This window comes from Triticum urartu, chromosome 7A, assembly GCF_056163025.1.
Source record: "Triticum urartu cultivar PI428250 chromosome 7A, HENAU_Tu73, whole genome shotgun sequence".
NCBI classification, from domain to species: domain Eukaryota; kingdom Viridiplantae; phylum Streptophyta; class Magnoliopsida; order Poales; family Poaceae; genus Triticum; species Triticum urartu.
Window position 1 is genome coordinate 653,611,930 of NC_141879.1, and position 15,679 is coordinate 653,627,608.

A 15,679-nucleotide genomic window follows, 5' to 3' on the forward strand; every position below is an offset into this window, starting at 1 on the left:
GCACCTTTAAATATCAAGGACTGACTAGACATTGTAATTCATGGTAAAAGAGATTCAATCATAGTCATACCCAATATAAATTAACAATGATGAATGCAAATGATGGCTGTGCTCTCCAGCTAGTGCTTTTTAATAAGAGGGTGATGACTCAATATAAAAGTAAATGGATAGGCCCTTCACAGAGGGAAGCAGGGATTTGTAGAGGTGCCAGAGCTCGGTTTTGAAATAGAGATAAATTGTATTTTGAGCGGTATACTTTCATTGTCAACGTAACAACTAAGAGACGGCAATATCTTCCATGCTAAACACATTATAGGCGGTTTTCAAACAGAATGGTAACGTTTATACTCCCCCTCCACCAACAAGCATCAATCCATGGCTTGCTCGAAACAACGAGTGCCTCCAACATACATCAGGTCCCAGGGGGAGTTTTGTTTGCAATTAAATTCGATTTAGTTTGCATAAAGCATGGGACTGGGCATCCCGGTGACCAGCTATTTTCTCGTGAGTGAGGAGCGGAGTCCACTCTTCTTGAGAATAACCCGCCTAACACGGAAGATAAGGACCGCCTTGGTTGATACACGAGCTATTCGAGCATACAAAACAGAATGATTATTTGAAGGTTTAGAGTTTGGCACATACAAATTTACTTGGAACGGCAGGTAGATACCGCATATAGGAAGGTATAGTGGACTCATCTGGAATAACTTTGGGGTTTAAAGGATTGGATGTACAAGCAGTATTCCCGCTTAGTACAAGTGAAGGCTAGCAAAAGACTGGAAAGCGACCAACTAGAGAGCGACAACAGCCATGTACATGCATTAAAATTAATAAACATTGAATGCAAGCATGAGTAGGATATAATCCACCATGAACATAAATATCATGGAGGCTACGTTGATTTTGTTTCAACTACATGCGTGAACATGTGCCAAGTCAAGTCACTTAAATCATTCAAAGGAGGATACCACCCCATCATACCACATCATAATCATCTCAATAGCATGTTGGCACACAAGGTAAACCATTATAATTCATAGCTAATCAAGCATGGCACAAACAACAATGATCTCTAATTGTCATTGCAAACATGTTTATTCATAATAAGCTGAATCAAGAACGAGGGACTCATCATATTTACAAAAACAAAAGAGGTCTAGTTCATACCAGCTTTTCTCATCTCAGTCAGTCCATCATATATCATTATAATTGCCTTTCACTTGCACGACTGAACGGTGTGAATAATAATAAGAGTGTACGTGCATTGGACTAAGCTGGAATCTGCAAGCATTCAATAAATAGAAGAAGACAAGGCAATATGGGCTCTTGGTTAAATTAACAATGATGCATATAAGAGCCACTTCAACAATTTAATTATGGTCTTCTCCTACTGACCCCCAAAGAAAAGAAAAGAAATAAAACTATTTACACGAGAAAGCTCCCAACAAGCAAAATAAGAATGGGAAATATTTTTGGGTTTTCTTTTTTAATTATTACTAATACAGCAGAAAAATAAATTACCACTAATTTTTTTTGGTTTTTCTTAAGGTTTAACAGACACACAAGAAGAAAGCAGGAAAAAGAAAATAAACTAGCATGGATATTACAGTGAAAAAGTATGAGCACCAACATCTAGCAATGAGTGTGTGTGAACATAAATGTAATGTCGGTGAGAAATACGTACTCCCCCAAGCTTAAGCTTTTGGCCTAAGTTGGTCTATGGCCACGACTGGCCTGGCGGATATCCATAATAATAGTTGTTGGGGTCGTACTGTGATGAGGAGGAATAGTTGGGATCATACTGTGATGAAGAAGAAGACTCTGACTGCCACTGGCTAACAGTCATCTCTGGATCCCAAGAATAAACAGATTGTCGTGGACACTCATCTTGTGGTTCCTGTTCCAGGGCTAGTGGAGGATTCTTATAAGTTTGGACGACAGCCCACGTAACGAGGTAGGGTCCTACAAAATTAAACAAAGAAGGAGCAGGCAGGATAATAGTCTCAGGATGATGTTTGTTAAAAAACAATTGATATTTAAGCTCTTCTGCCCTATTATTAACAATAAAATCATGTGCCACCATACTTTTATGATCTAGATAAACACGGGGCAGCACATTTTCTCCTTTTTAGCATGCCTAATAGGTATGTTAAAATGTGCAGCTAGGCGTGTAGCATAGATGCCTACAAAGATGGGACCCTTAGTACGGTTTATACTTAACCGTCTAGCAATAATACCGCCCATAATGCAAAGTAACCCACAACTATAGGGGATCACAACATCTTTCGAGGGTAGAGTATTCCATCCAAATTTATTGATTCGACACAAGGGGAGCCAAAGAATATTCTCAAGTATTAGCAGCTGAGTTGTCAATTCAACCACACTTGGAAACTTAGTATCTGTAGCAAAGTGTTTAGTAGCAAAGTAATATGATAGTAGCGGTAGCAGCAACAAAAGTAAAGACAGCAAAAGTAATGTTTTTGATATTTTGTAGTGATAGTAACAGTAGTAGTGGAAAAGTAAATAAGCATAAACCAGTATATGGAAAACTCGTAGGCACCGGATCAGCGATGGATAATTATGCCGGATGCGGTTCATCATGTAACAGTCATAACATAGGGTGACACAGAACTAGCTCCAATTCATCAATGTAATATAGGCATGTATTCCGTATATACTCATACGTGCTTATGGAAAAGAACTTGCATGACATCTTTTGTCCTACCCTCCCGTGGCAGCGGGGTCCTATTGGAAACTAAGGGATATTAAGGCCTCCTTTTAATAGAGAACTAGAACAAAGCATTAGCACATAGTGAATACATGAACTCCTCAAACTATGGTCATCATCGGGAGTGGTCCCGATTATTGTCACTTCGGGGTTGCCGGATCATAACACATAGTAGGTGACTATAGACTTGCAAGATAGGATCAAGAACTCACATATATTCATGAAAACATAATAGGTTCAGATCTGAAAATCATGGCACTCGGGCCCTAGTGACAAGCATTAAGCATAGCAAAGTCATAGCAACATCAATCTCAGAACATAATAGATACTAGGGATCAAACCCTAACAAAACTAACTCGATTACATGATAAATCTCATCCAACCCATCACCGTCCAGCAAGCCTACGATGAAATTACTCACGCACGACGGTGAGCATCATGAAATTGGTGACGGAGGATGGTTGATGATGACGACGACGACGAATCCCCCTCTCCGGAGCCCCGAACGGACTCCAGATCAACCCTCCCGAGAGGTTTTAGGGCTTGGCGGCGGCTCTGTATCGTAAAACGCAATGATTTCTTCTCTCTGATTTTTTTCTCTCCGAAAGCAAATATATAGAGTTGGAGTTGGCGTTGGAGGGCATCCAGGGGGCCCACGAGGTAGGGGGGGCGCCCTAGGGGGGGGGCGCCCCCCACCCTCGTAAGAAGGGTGTGGGCCCCCTGGTCTTCATCTTTGGCGATGATTTTTTATTGTTTTTTCTAAGATGTTTCGTGGAGTTTCAGGTCATTCCGAGAATATTTGTTTTCTGCACATAAAACAACACCATGCCAATTCTGCTGGAAACAACGTCAGTTCGGATTAGTTCCATTCAAATCATGCAGGTTAGAGTCCAAAACAAGGGCAAAAGTGTTTGAAAAAGTAGATACGACGGAGACGTATCACGGTGGCGTCGATCCAAGTGGCCTTCGATCCCTCTCCTCGTCGTCTTGGCGCTATTTCCGTCAAAGAGTTGGCCCTCTCCCAGTTGCGGTCGATCGTGGTCTCGTGCCCGGTGTAGCAGGTCCGAGCTCGTATCGCGCCCGTGCTGCAAGACCGAGCTCGTCTCGCGATCGGTGCGGCAGGACAATCGATGGAGGCCAGTTTTGGCAGACCTATTGGGTCTCGGCGCTGGGGGCCGGCCATGGGTGCGAAAGACGGGGCCTTTCCGCTCGTCTCTTTGGTTGGGGTAGCGACATGTTTCGGGTGAGGGGGTGTCAGGTCTTGGTTGCCGGGGCGGCGGCCCTAGTGGTGGTAGCGCGGTGCTGATGGGCAGAGCCTGTGGCTCGGTGCTGCCCGGTGGCCATGGCCGTGTGGGCGGTGTGGCTGCCGGGGTGTGGCGTTCAGTGGCAGTGAGAATTGGCCGGGGTGAAAACCTGTTCTATCTTCGGATGGACCGGCGACGGCGAAGCTCGTTCCCTTCTTGAAGGCGTCGTCGCGGCTCTCATTGCCTGTCATGATGCTCCGGGGGAAACTCTGATCCTCGGATCGGGCGGTGGCGGCGCTCCGGTGTCGTATACTTCCTGAAGGCACCGTCTTGGATCCCACGGTTCGTCGAATGTTGCTTTATCTCCTCGCGGTGGCATTAGTGCTAGGGGTGGTGTTGCTGCGCTCAGCGCCTATGTATCCTGCCTTCGGTATGTGCGTGTGTTGTGGGGGCATGCATTTGTACCGGGCTGTTGATGATCATTGCTTTATATATACTTTTTCGATAAAAAGAAAAGAAAAAGGAACAACTCATGCCACAAAAGAAGCACTTTCTTATGTCAATTTGATGGCAAATTGATTGCATGTGTGCTATTGTTTTTAGGGGTTGCATGTGTGCTACTTTTGTAGGGGTTGCACGTGTGCTTGAAGTATGAATTAACTAACCGTTTTTATTTGCGCACCTTCTACTGGTTCTTTTTATTTATACAAGTCCTTCCTCCCCTTTCCAATCTCTAATTACATGGTAGTTCTAACATATATTTTTCCAGTTGCTCAACCTATCGAGCCTATTTTTTTTCTAGCTGGCTATTCATTAGGTCGGCTTGGGAGGCGTTGGGAAAAGGCATATCCCAAGAAACCTCATTGGTAGTGCATGATATGTGATAACAACTGTCGTTTACACTATCTTCTGACTACTACTAGGACATAATCGAACAAGTGCATGTTGCCTTCGGGATTTCTAGGCGGCGACGAAATGGCGCCTATGCTAAAAGAAGAATCACTCTCGTGCTGGTGCATCTTCTTGTTTCTGAACTGTTGTAACTTTGGACATTGTCTTTCACCGAAATGTAGAGATAGGATGCATCTAGCATGGTTGGTGGGCGTGTGGAGGTTTGTCTCCGGCAGATTTATCTTTGGTGGATTTGTTCGGATCTCGTCGTTGTTTGTCTATATTCGTGTGTCTTTGGGTTGGATCCTTCCGATCTACGTTATTCTTCGTTGGCGGCGGTTGCTATTCTGGTGCGCTGGTCCTATGGGGCCTTAGCATGACAACTTCCTGACTGTCTACTACAACAACTTGTGCCTGACTCCGGTGATGGAGGAATGATGATGACGGCGCGCCTTCGACTTGCCTCAGTGCTTGTAGTCGTCGCTAAGTGGTTTATGAATCTGAAACATAAAAAATTGACCACTTCAAGACTAGGAGGTGTTTGAAAGACGATGAGAAATTCACTATGAAGCAAAACTACACACTTATGAAGCATACTAGTAGTTGGGGCCCGTCATTGCGGGCCTTTTGAGAGGAAGCTATGCATGTATTCCCCCCTCTCAAAGAAAAAAACTTCAATTTTATCTTAAAATTAAAAAAGAAAACTTTCTCACAACACGTGAACATCACATTCATCTCAAAAAGAAAAAGAAAAGGCCTAAAAAATATTATTAAAATGAAAAAGAAACAAAAGTATCACTTCCATCATTCAAAGATAATCTCCAAAAAAAATCTTAAAAGAAAAAAAAACGATCTCAATTGCATCTTTCAAAAAAAATCAAAAAGTTTCTTAATTTCATCTTCTAAAAAAATCAAAAAGATTTTTGCCACGGCCAACCAACATGCGCCACATGGCCATGCTAGTTGGCCACCATTCTCCCGTGACTTAATGTGTTTGATAGTTTATGTTCACTGTAGGTTGACTTCCACCCCCTCCGGAAGATCTAGATGCACGTATGTAAAATGGTTTGTGGCTCTCTGGGCAGAGTAGCAGTCATTGTCTCCTCCCTTCTTAAATTTCTCCTTGCCGTTCTTCCTCCCATCACACATCTTTGTAGCAACCGAGTTAGGAGCGTGGCTCCTTTTTCTGTCATTGACACTTTATGCATCATCATGGGTGTCAAGTACAAAAAGCCTCTCCGACCAGCTATATTACTTCATCTTATTTTGAATTTCCTTAGAGAGTCAGTTCTATCATTTATCCTCATTATGGAGCAGTACCCATCATTGGTGCAAACCGAAAGTTTTGCCTTGCTTTTCACCTTTCTTCTTCGGTTTGCCCTTGTACAATTCTTGGGCAATCTTGACCTACAAACCACAAGTGTGAAAACAAGTTAGACACCAATACAAGAGATGTTAAAATAATTGACCAATGCAAATAATCTACCAACTTAACATTGGCATTTGTACCACTTGGATTGAGGCACTCAACATATGCATGCCAAGTATACGTGATATATCATATATGCTGTCTCATTGTATGCTTATTTTTATATTTTGTTCATTATTTATGGAAACATCTTAAATGTGGCTTAGCTTTGCTATAGCATTTCATAGCTTCTGACTGAGCCGCTGCTAAATGATATTTTTTGTTTTGGAAAAGGAGGATTTCCCCCCGGCCTCTGCATCCGAAAGATGCATGCAGCCATATTATTGAAAAAAGATCATCCAAAACAGAGTCTGGTATCTGAAATACAACTCACAGAAGGAGCACAAAGAAATAAAAGCTAATAATAAGAAAAAGCAAAGCCACAACCGGCTGGATGAAGTGGACACTGAGGACCTATCCTATTATGCGACTGCCATCCAAACCGATTGAAGATAGCCTGTGCTACCATCTCTCATTGGTTGCACCCAGTAGCCAAATTCTCCCTGGAAGCTGTAGGAGTGAGTAGCAGCCACGTACGGATCCATGCCGTATCTCTGAAGATAACCTGCAAGAAGTTTAGAATATATAATCTGTTAAAAATTATATCGTTCCTGAAGTTCCATATAGCTCAAAGAAATGCGCATATTCCAATCCTAATATTTGACGCAGTGTCCGGTTGCACTCCATTTAGTCACGTCCCAAACAACGCATCTATGCTAGATGGAGGTGTTATATTAAATGCTATATCAATTGATCGCCAAAGTAACTTTGTGAGAGGGCAATCAATGCATAAATGTTGGATTGTTTCGTCATGAACACAAAAGCAACATCGTGAGCTACCGACCCATCATCGCTTTAGTAAGCTATCTTTGATAAGAATGACCTGCTTATGCACAAACCACATAAATTTTTTGATGCGCAGAGGAACCTTAACTTTCCAAATGTGTATCGATATTGAGATTGTGCCATAATTAATGAGGTCTAAGTACATAGATTTAACCGCTAAATGATATAGCTCGCTATTCAAAACGTTGATAATAAAAGTGCGAAACTGATAAAAGAAATGCCCTCCAGGACGTGAATTTGCTAAACTGTTGGTCAGAAATGGGATTTGTAGTTTCATTTGTACTTGTTTGGGCAGAGTTAACTTTATGATAGTCTTTGATGACCTATTGAATGGCTTCTGAAGCAGAGTGACTTATGATGGCGTGAAAGTGTTTGTTCATGAAACACATGTGGAACACTCACTAAAACTGGTGCCTGATTCCTACATTCGCAAGTCTTTGTAATACTGAAGTAGACATTCTTTGACTGCTTCCTGATCACAGTTGCCATTTTTCCTCTTGTTTCCTATGTTAAACACATCATGTGTCACGTTTCATTATGCACCGGAGGAGCCTTGTGCTGCACACCAGCCGCACCTAGAGATAGAGATAGACTAGATAGGTAGTTCAAATATTCTCTCTTGTAACCTACTCTATCTTCTTATCTCTTCCTTTAAGTAATAAAGCGCCCCTTTTCGAAAAATCTTCTTATCTCTTCTCCTCCAAGTCTCCTGTAATATCTCAATCATCTTGTATGCGCTATCAGGGATCTTGCGCCCCTGCCTATAACATGCAACACGTCCCCTCGCACCGAGGCTAAGACGTTTCCGCAACGCGCACATGGTAATCAGAGCCATTCTTCTTCCCATCTAGTTTCCCCCTGATTCCAGTCACACCACACGAAACATGTCTTCCTCCTCCGGCGCATCTGCCCCTAGCCTCAGTGGGCAGGTGATCGAGAAACTGTCCCGCACGAATTACGTGCTATGGCGCACACAGATCACACCACAACTTCGTGGCGCCGGTGTCTTCCAATATGTTGATGGCACCTCGCCGGAGCCGACCAAGCTTCAAGCCGCCAAGGACAAGGACGACAAGGACATGTTTGTGCCCAACCCTCTCCACCCCATCTGGGTCCGGGAGGACCAACAGGTGCTTGGCTTCCTGCTGAGCAACCTCTCCAAAGAGGTGCTCGTCACGGTGACCGCAGTCACCACGGCGCACGCGCTCTGGACGACGCTGGCAGACATGTACTCGTCGCAGTCATTGAGTCGCGTCAACAACATCCGTACCTCGCTCATCAACGCGCAGAAGGGCAACTAGTCCGCCGCCGCCTACTTCGCCACCATGCGCAGTCTCGCGGATGAGCTAGCGGCGACGGGCAAACCCATCCAGGACGACGAGCTGATCTCGTACATCCTTCACGGGCTGGACCAGGAGTACCAGCCCCTCGTCTCTGCCCTCGACGCCTGCGTCAGCCCCGCCTCCCTCGACGAGATCTTCTCCATGCTCAGCAACTTCGACCAGCGCATGGTGCACTTCCAGAACTCCGGCGGCGGTGGCTTCAAGTCCTCCGCCAACCTTGCTGCCCGTGGTCGTGGCGGTGGCTCCCGCTACCGTGGCCGTGGCAAGGGCAGGGCTGGTGGTGCCAGGGCCGGCAACAATGGTGGAACCAGTGGCGGTGGCGCTCGTGGCAATAGGGGTCACCGTGGTGGCGGCTTTGGCTGAACTTGCCCGGACGCCCCACGCTGTCAGATTTGTGGCAAACCGGGCCACACCGCCAGGGACTGCTGGTACCGCTACGATGAATATGAGGACGACGCTCAAGATGATGACAAGATTGCTGCGGCGGCGGATGGATCCTACGGCGTCGACACCAACTGGTACCTCGACAACGGCGCCACCAATCACGTCACTGGAGAGCTCGAGAAGGCGACCCTCCGTGAGAAGTACCACGGCAAGGATCAAATTCACACTGCCGATGGTGCAGGTATGAGCATCAGCAACATTGGTCATTCGGTTATACACACCCCTCATCGTAAGATTCATCTTAGAATTTTTTTGCATGTCCCTAGTGCCAACAAAAACCTCCTTTCCGTTCATAAAATTACACTTGACAACCATGTCTTCATTGAATTTCATCCTTTTTTCTTCTTGATCAAGGATCTGGCCACGAGGAAAACCCTCTATCGAGGTAGATGCGTCCGAGGACTCTACCCGTTCCTTCCGGAGTTTAGAAGACATAATAAACAAGCCTATGGTGTTGTCAAGCTTTCTTCAACACGGTGGCACGATTGTCTAGGACATGCTTCATTTTCTTTAGTTGAACGCTTGCTTAGGAAAAATAAGCTCCCGTTTGTTGGTGAGCCTCATGTTGGAACTATTTGTGATTCATGCCAAAGAGCAAAAAGTCATCAATTGCCTTATCCAGTTTCTACCAACGTTTCTACTCAACCACTTCAGTTAATTTTCTCAGATGTTTGGGGTCCTGCCCCTAGCTCAGTTGATAGACACACATATTACGTTAGTTTCATTGATGACTATAGCAAGTTCTCTTGGATCTATATTCTTAAGAAACGATCCGAAGTCTTTCAAGTCTTCAAAAATTTCCAAGCACTTGTAGAACGGAAATTTGATCGCAAAATCCTTGCGGTACAATGTGATTGGGGAGGGGAATACGAAAAGTTGGATTCCTTCTTCCAAACTCTTGGCATATCTCATCATGTTTCCTGCCCTCACGCGCATCAACAAAATGGCTCTGCCGAGCGCAAGCACCGTCACATAGTTGAGGTGGGTCTTGCTCTCCTAGCCGGTGCTTCTATGCCCCTTAAGTTTTGGGATGAAGCGTTTCTCACCGCCGTTCACATTATCAATATGCTTCCTAGTCGTGTCATACACAACAAAACTCCCATGGAACGACTTCTTCACACCAAACCCGACTACAAGTCTCTCTGTGTATTTGGGTGTGCGTGTTGGCCCAATCTTCATCCATACAACAATCGAAAATTAATGTTTCGATCAAAACAATGTGTCTTCCTAGGGTATAGTGCTCAACACAAGGGTGTAAAATGTCTTGATGTCTCCTCTGGCCGTATATACATTTCCCGTGATAATGTGTTTGACAAGACCAAGTTTCCCTTTGCTCAATTTCATCCCAATGCGGGTGCACTTCTCCGAAAAGAAATTCTGCTTCTTCCTTCTCATCTCACTAGCTTTGGTCACGGGGGTGATAACTGTAATGATCAACTGTTGACTGACCCTCTTAATACCACGTATGAGAATGATGATGATGCAGGAGAAAGCAGAGAAAAAAACGGCAGTCAAAACGATGAAGAAATGTGCCCTACAGGGCCATATTTCATGTGTCCAGGCGAGGCGAGAAAATCCCCCTCGGGATCCTTCCCATCGCCGCCCTTGGGATCGGCGCACTCAACCGCGGCAGGTGGGTCAGGTGGATCCGTCTCAGACTCCGCGCCAGCCGAATCAGGTGCGATTAGGCGCGAGCCGACGCGCGCTGAAAGCGACATCGACACGGCCACGCGGCGCGCTGTGGATGGGGAACACGCCCCCTCTGCCCCGCGCCAACCAGGAGACGACAGGTGGCGTGGTGCCACTGGGCCCTCGGCGGCTCGGTTTCCGGCCCAGCCGGTCTGCTACAAACGGCGAGACTTGCGCCACCCGACCGCTGCAGGTCCGACCGGCGCGGGATCCCGTGCTGATACGCCGCCCACGCCATCCTGCGCCAATGATGAGGCGTGTCAGGCGCGACAGCTGGATCAGGCGGATCCGCCTCGAAATCTGGCGACGAGATCTTCTGTGCCGGCCATGACGCCTGTGCCTTCGCCCACGCCCTCATCTGCCGCAGAGGATCCGTCTCAGGTGGATTCGGCGGCTGCAACCGCGCCAGCTTCTGCCATGGGATTTTCTGTGGCAGAAACAACAGACACAACATCTCCGCGTCGTACACGACTACAAAAAGGGGTAACAAAACCTGTAAACTACAAGCATATTACAAAATATGGTATGGTATGTTCTACAGGTGAACCTGGTGAACCCCACAATCTTGAGGAAGCTTTGAATGATGAAAAGTGGAGAAAGGCCATGAATGAGGAATTTGTGGCACTACAGAAGAATAAAACATGGCATTTGGTCCCTCCGCAGAAAGGTAAAAATCTCATCGACTACAAGTGGGTTTTTAGAATTAAGAGAAAGTCAGATGGAACCATTGATCGGTACAAAGCTAGATTGGTTGCAAAAGGATTCAAACAACGGTATGGCATAGACTACGAGTCCTGTTGTAAAAGCTTCCACTATTCGCCTTGTTTTGTCTATTGCTGTTTCCAGGGGCTGGAGTCTCAGGCAACTAGATGTACAGAACGCGTTTCTCCATGGTGTTTTGGAAGAAGAGGTGTACATGAAGCAACCTCCTGGGTTTGTGAACAAAAATGTTCCTTCTTACATTTGCAAACTTGACAAATCATTGTATGGGTTGAAGCAAGCCCCACGTGCATGGTATTCACATCTCAGTCACAAGATGCAACAGCTTGGTTTTGTTCCTTCTAAGTCTGACACCTCACTGTTTATTTACAACAAGCACAACACATACATATTTGTACTCATATATGTTGATGATATAATTGTCACAAGTTCATCAGATGAGGCTGCCACAGGGCTCTTGAAAGATCTCAGCTCAGAGTTTGCCCTCAAGGATCTCGGAGACTTGCATTATTTTCTAGGGATTGAGGTGAAGAAGCATGAGGATGGACTTCACCTCTCTCAGGAAAAATATGCGGCAGATCTGGTAAAGAAGGCAGGACTACAAGGTTGTAAGCCCTCACCTACTCCTATGTCAAATTCAGAAAAAATATCTCTCACAGAAGGACAGCTTTTGAGTCCAGATGATAGCACAAAGTATAGGAGTCTAGTGGGTGCACTCCAATATCTCACACTTACTAGACCTGATATTTCATTTGTTGTCAACAAAGTCTGTCAGTTTCTCCATGCACCTACCTCAGTTCACTGGACTGCTGCTAAACGTATTGTTCGCTATGTCAAGAATACTGCCAATGTTGGTCTGAATTTCAGCAAGTCATCCTCTACACTTGTAAGTGTTTTTTTCAGACTCTGACTGGGCAGGTTGCCTTGATGACAGAAGGTCCACTGGTGGCTTTGCAATTTTCTTTGGCCCAAACTTAATATCCTGGTGTGCAAGAAAACAAGCCACTGTTTCCAGGTCCAGTACAAAGGCAGAGTATAAGGCACTGGCAAATGCCACAGCTGAGATCATATGGGTACAATCCATGTTAAAAGAACTTGGTGTCAGGAGTAGTCAAGTTCCTTGTTTATGGTGTGATAACTTGGATGCTACATATTTGTCTGCCAATCCAGTGTTTCATGCCAGGACAAAGCATATTGAGATAGACTTTCACTTTGTGAGAGAAAGGGTTGCCAAGAAGCAACTTCAGATTCGGTTTGTGCACTCCAGAGATCAAATTGCAGATGGATTCACAAAACCGTTACCTACAAGAAGCTTTGAAGATTTTAAACATAATCTCAACTTGATGAAGTTGTGATTAAGGGAGGGTGTTAAACACATCGTGTGTCATGTTACATTGCGCACCGGAGGAGCCTTGTGCTGCACACCAGCCGCACCTAGAGATAGAGATAGACTAGATAGGTAGTTCAAATATTCTCTCTTGTAACCTACTCTATCTTCTTATCTCTTCTCCTCCAAGTCTCCTGTAATATCTCAACCATCTTGTATGCGCTATCAGGGATCTTACGCCGCTGCCTATAACATGCAACACGTCCCCTCGCACCGAGGCTAAGACGTTTCCGCAACGCGCACATCCTATTCCATTTCTCTCTCCATTTTCCAAGAGGTATGCACATGCATTTCAGTATATGCTTGTTCTACAGGTTCCGCTTGGACATGCAAAAGCATGCTGAATGTGCTCTGACTGTAGCATTTGGTAGTCTTAAAACTCGCAGAAGAGATTGGTCGATCGTATCTGCCTTATTTTACCACTATAAACCTATAATGGTAGAATCACCACAAATAAAATAAGGGACTAGTGTGACGAAGAGGCCTCTTTGCATCAGTCCCAAAGGCAATCTGCAGGAATGTCGCTGGCGGGGTTCATTGAGAGAGAGAAAGGTCACCGGGAAAACCGAGACTGTTAGATGCAGGAGCATGAGGTCTCATTACAAACGACCTCCGACTTCCAAATAGCACGTACCATTTCCTTCTCCCAGCCAATGCTATGTTTGCACTTTTGCACATCTGCTTGTCCTGGTACCTCTCAAGCCAAACTAATGGACATGGCAACGAGCTAGCAAAAGTAGCACCAGTCTTCAATCAAACTAACTATGCTCGACGGGCTGGGAAACTGATGTGTGTGTTACAAACTACCATATGGGTAGAGATTAGGAGGAATGAGAGGGAGGAGGACTTGTGTAAATAAAAGAAGGAAAGTAGACGGCAGGCAAATAAATATGGGTAGTTAATCCACACTCAAAGTATAAGACCCCAAAGAAATGACGATGGTAAAATTGTTCTGGGCCTTGAGAGTTAAAACCTTGGTCATCTCCCAACATCTCATGACTACACTCATAGTTTCTGAAGCAGAATTGCTTACCACAATTTTGTTGTCTTTGTGACTGTTTTTGTTCACCACATTTCGTACTAGTATGATATGCATGTGGAGTTCTGCATATATTATGCCTAATTCCTGCACGGCTGCTTGATCATAACATCGTCAATTTCCTGTGACCATTGTTTTGCTATACCAACCATTGTTTTCCAGAAAGACTTTCTGCTAATTTTGCATGGCACTTGAGTACTGGGTAACTGTATAGATTACAGTAACGGACAACGTTACTTGAGTGGAGAATTAGGTGATGTTCCTACAATGGGTAGCACCAGCGCACACCCTTGGACTGGGTACACTTCAACGTTTGAGACCATGCCTGTTCGAAACGAGTCCCTCTCCTGGATTTTTCCCCCACCCCAATGGAAAAAAAATTCAGTGCCATGGCATGCATAGTACACCTGTATTTCAGTGTTCACAGCCTATTTGATTTATAAGAAAAAGTGGAGAAAAAGACTTAGAAATAATTTAGTTTCCATTAGTGATACTATTAATAAATTTGATTCCGCATAATGTGACATGGGCAAAACAGAGCAATTTTTTCTTTGCTTTGAGTTTCAAAGAAAAAAGAAGGAAATTTACAGTCCACTGAAATCTCATTTTTTTTGCATTCCTACACACAAAGAACTAGGCAAAAGCACATTGCATAATAACTTTTGTCAACCATGTTTATGACAACATACATCCTTTGATTTTCATGTTCAGGACCGAAATCCTCTTGTGAAATGCTGTAAATTGTTAATTTAGTTATCCATGTTATGTGGAATGTATACTTATTACTTTGGTACTAGAGAACGACGTTTTGGCGCTCGGGAGTTCGAAAAAGATAAAACCCTGTCTTGCTTCTTTGGTTGTCAATATAGGCTAGGCTTGATAAGCTTAACAAGTGAAGCATATGTGTTGGAACTACCATGTGGTTTGAGATTGGAGGGAACAATAGGATGGAGGGCTTGCATAAATAAGAAGTAAAAGTAGAGCTTCAGAACTAGTAGGCAAACAAAAAGAGGGTATAGTTAGTTCATAAAGCAGAAGAGCCTCTTGTCAGTCTTTGGTTGTGATCACTACCGCCGTGGTCTAAAATTTTGAACGCCACATAGTTCAACAAAATGAACTAAAATTTTAAAAGTCATATTACTTCTAAAATTTTATTTCAATTGGTTGAACTAAGGAGGGTCAGAGGGTACCCTAATGGTCACAAATTTGCAGTCTTCATGGTTATATAAGAGAGGAACATCACAATCATTTCCAAGGAAAAAAAAAAGGCCGCAGTGGCAGTCAGATCGACCCAGGTTCAGAGTGCAAGCGGCTGTGTGTTACTCTGATTCAAAGTAACATAGGCTCAAATGAGTAAGTAATCACTTTTCTCTCTCAAATTTATAAAATTACTTTTTGCTGCTGTAACAAACCGTACTTGTCCTTCATCTGAAAATTTAGGACCAAGTTGGACACCTCAGCTTGGTATGAAGTTTAGCATCACTGATAAATTTTGGAGTACAGTATGGAAGATAGATGGGATTCACTGTCAGAATGAGGCACAAGAACACAACCAAGTTTGATGGCAAAATCACTTGATGTAGAGTTTGTTCCAAACAGGGTCACTAGGTAGTAGACAAAGGAAACGTCCATATAAAAAACTTTGAGCTCAAATTAGAACAGACTGTCAAGTGCATATGGGCCCACAATGAACCGAGAGAAGAAAACCAAACTTGGATTGGCAGTCTATCCAAGAGAAGAAAGGAAAAAAACCCCCAGTAAAAGCTGGAGCACAGCCATCGAAGATATTTCTCTAATTGTATAGTGCAAATAAATGAAGTTGCAATACTCTGTTTCAACTTGTGGAGTTGTTGTATTGCTCGAAAGCAAGGGAAAAAGAC